General features: G+C 55.7%; 1 non-coding gene across 1 annotated transcript; it reads right to left on the bottom strand.

The window, feature by feature from the left end:
- Positions 1 to 2,490: 2,490 nt before the first annotated feature.
- Positions 2,491 to 2,561, bottom strand: TRNAG-GCC. Its single transcript has one exon. It is a non-coding gene; the product is annotated as a tRNA-Gly (tRNA).
- Between the last annotated feature and the right edge of the window lie 789 nt (positions 2,562 to 3,350).

Genomic DNA, 3,350 nt, shown 5'->3' with positions numbered 1-3,350 from the left:
AAGCTAATTTTTTGATCCACCAAGCTGTAAAAACAGCAGGCCGATGGACCCCGAGTACGTCCGTGGACGTCACTCCATCTCTTTGCACCCAGAGATGTAGGTCCGCCAGACACGACGGTAGGTTCACCGGAAGAAGACTACCGTGCCCTCAGCATTGTTGAGGTGACCGGGTCGGACAGACCCCGGTCCCTTAAAGTCTGGCTTCCAATAGCCCTGTTGAGCAAGTCAGTGACTGTACAACAGGAGGAAGTATGGGACCTCGAGACAGGAGGACCTCCTGCCCTGGCTACCGCCAGGGTACCTCCGCTACCAGGCGGCCGAAATCGGCGCACCCAGGATCTGAAGCTATTAAAATCGTCGGGATTCCTCAGCCTCCACTCTGTGGGGAAGCCACTACAATGGGGGAAAGGCATAAAAGTCGCCGAGACAGACCCCACAGGGCCACCAGCGCAACTTGCACGTCTGTACCAGATCGCTAGATCTGGCCACTAACCTTGATACCCCTGTGGCTGAGACGAGTGGCTAGGAGATCCATGCCCTGCGAGGCTCACCTCCTGCCAGGGAGTTGACTCCATGTACCAAGACCAGTTGTCCTGATTCAACATCAGGCGACTCCAGTAGCCCGCCTGCCGGCATACCTGATGGTAGCCCGAAGCCACCGGCGTGGCGTTGTTAGGTTGAATCAAGATCGGACGACCTTGCAACCCCCTCGACCATGAGGAGAGGCATAGCCTCTCATAGTACCGCCCAGTACTAGGGCAAGTAACGGTAGACAAGGTCTACGGCACCTGGTATTTCCAGGCGGACTCCCACCCAGGTGCTAACCAGGCCCGAGCTTGGGCAGTTACCGAGATTGGGCGCATATAGGCCTGTGTGGTCGTAGGTCCACTCACGTCCAGCGACTCTGGGCCGACCGGACCCCCCAGACGCCCTCACAACCCTAGAGGTTGGCGTCCATTGTAATCTCCACAGAAGGGAAGAAACCACCTCCCAGACCGAAAAGTCAGGGATCCCAGCCACCAATTCAGAGAGACACTGACTAGGTGGCGTACCTGAATCTGATGATTCAGAGACCAGAGATTCGACAGCATTTCCCTCTGGAAAAAAACACGAGTGTGGAACTAGGCATACTCTACCGCCTCGGAGGAGGCTATCCACAGACCTAGAATTTGCTTGCAAACGGAGAGACCAATTGCGTGATGTCAATAATCACCACCGACTGAAGAGTCTGCAAGTTCTCCAGGGAGAAAAAAGACCTTTGCCACCGAGGAGTCCGGAAGTCGTAGGCACTCCAAACTGAGTCGGAACCAGGGCCGACTCCAAATGTTTAACACCCACCCGAATTCACGGAGGGTCCGAAAAGCCACAGACACAACCTCTGAGTCAGGAAGTCGTCTAAGTAGCCACGACAGCAAAGCCTCGCTGTCCCAACAAGGATAGGATAAGTGCAAAACTCCTTGGTGAAAATCATTGGTGGCGCCCAACGTGGGGCACGAACCCACGACCCTGCGACTGAGCTAGCCGGGCTGCTGGCACCAGTTCAAAAGGAAGGCCCACAACTGACCGTGGGCATCTCCATCGCGAGGCACAGAAAAACTCTATGACTTGCGCAAAGTTGAACAAGCATGTATGCGTCCTTATGTCCAAGGACGCCAGAAAGTCCCCCGGATGGAGCGCAGCTAAAAGCTATATAGGTAGCAGCCCCATGGTGGGTCGTACCTATGACCTTCTGCACCGAAGTGCAAGTGGCTACCCCACTGAACGAATGGATTCCGAGCGGACCTACCCATCATTCACAAAGACCTTTAGGTCCTTGAAGCCCAAAATCGGATGGATCATGCCCATCCTTGGGACCGAGATAGAGTCCCTCAAACCACTAGTCCTGCGGAAAAGATAAAATCACACCGCAGCTTAGCAAGTCCCATACTGCTCAAAGGCAGACCGAGCCGGGAGAGGGAGACACGAGGGAAGAAAACTGTTCGGTGGATCGGAAGGGACCCTATCTAGTACCCCGAAGATACCACCTCACAGACCCACTGTCGGAGGGCAGGGAGGTTCACCGAGCTGTTAACAGCAAAGGCGACCCCCCACTTCAGAGACGGGCAGGGGAAGCTACATACATTGGCGGGTTCGGGTGCCGGCGCAATTGGCTTACGCACCCAGGGACGGATCAGCCCCCCAGCTGAGCCCTTGTCGGCCCAGGAGGTTCGCCCGCGGCCCCTGACTGACGGAAAAAGACCGCTTTGGAAAAAGAAGGACCCGGCCCACGGCGGGGCCCCTTCCCCCTGGAAGCCTGAGGGAGGAGAGCGCTCTTCCCTCCAGTGACATCCTTGATAATGTCAACCAGCAAGGACCCAAAGGTCTCCCATCAGAAACCAAAGCCCTGGATATCAAGGGCGCGGCATCCAGTGAAACATCACAGACATATACAGGGCCCTGGACCTGCAGGTCCGTTAGCCTAACAACTTCGGGAGAGAGTAAAGTACTCATTGCATTGTCCGGGAATCGAACCCGGGCCTCCCGCGTGGCAGGCGAGAATTCTACCACTGAACCACCAATGCATTTATCCACTGTATGGTTCAAAATGCTCACTCAGTGAGCGACTGGGATCCAGAGTAGTGGCCACAATAGGCCGCAAGACAGACCCCAGCATGATAGACATGGAACGGGTCAGAACTTCGGATCTTCTCAGTCAAATTCATACAAGCGGGGGTGTCCCGCAATAGGGGGGGGTGGTCACCTATACATGACGCCCGGAGGGTCCACCACCGGAGGAGAAGCCCACTCTCTTAAAAGGCTCCCCTCAAGGGGCACCGAGCCGCCAGGCGGTGAGGGACTACAAAAGCCCTCAGTGGCTTTTCTCATTCCGCGTTTTTTTAAAAATTAGCAAGAAAGGGCACAGAAGGAAAACCTACACAGAGCGGTCTGATTTGTGTGATCCCAAAAAAGACCAAGCCCTCAGCGGAAACCCAGCTGCACTATCCAGCTACAGGGAGTCCCGTCCAGCAGTGAGAAGCGCACCTCTAAGTGCCTTATCCTGCACCCCCAGGTATCTGGTCCATGGCTCCATCTGTGACAGAGCATTCCCCGGGGGATAAGGGGGGGGGGGGGGAGGAGGGCACTCCTTTGACCCCTGCCCGTCCACAGTCCCCCACCCTGGCACCAAGGTGTCCAGGACAAACAGTAAAAAACCATCTGTGGGATCCCAGGTGGGGAAGGACCAGATACTGACTCCAATAGAGCAACCCATACACATAGTGTGTATGTATAAATTGCCATTGATTTACAGAAGCTCCAATGCCCTATGCAGGGCAACTCACCCTTCGCTGCGCTGGTCGGGGGTATCCCAG

Source organism: Rana temporaria, chromosome 1 (assembly GCF_905171775.1).
Source record: "Rana temporaria chromosome 1, aRanTem1.1, whole genome shotgun sequence".
NCBI classification, from domain to species: domain Eukaryota; kingdom Metazoa; phylum Chordata; class Amphibia; order Anura; family Ranidae; genus Rana; species Rana temporaria.
This window is presented reverse-complemented; position numbering and strand designations above follow the sequence as displayed.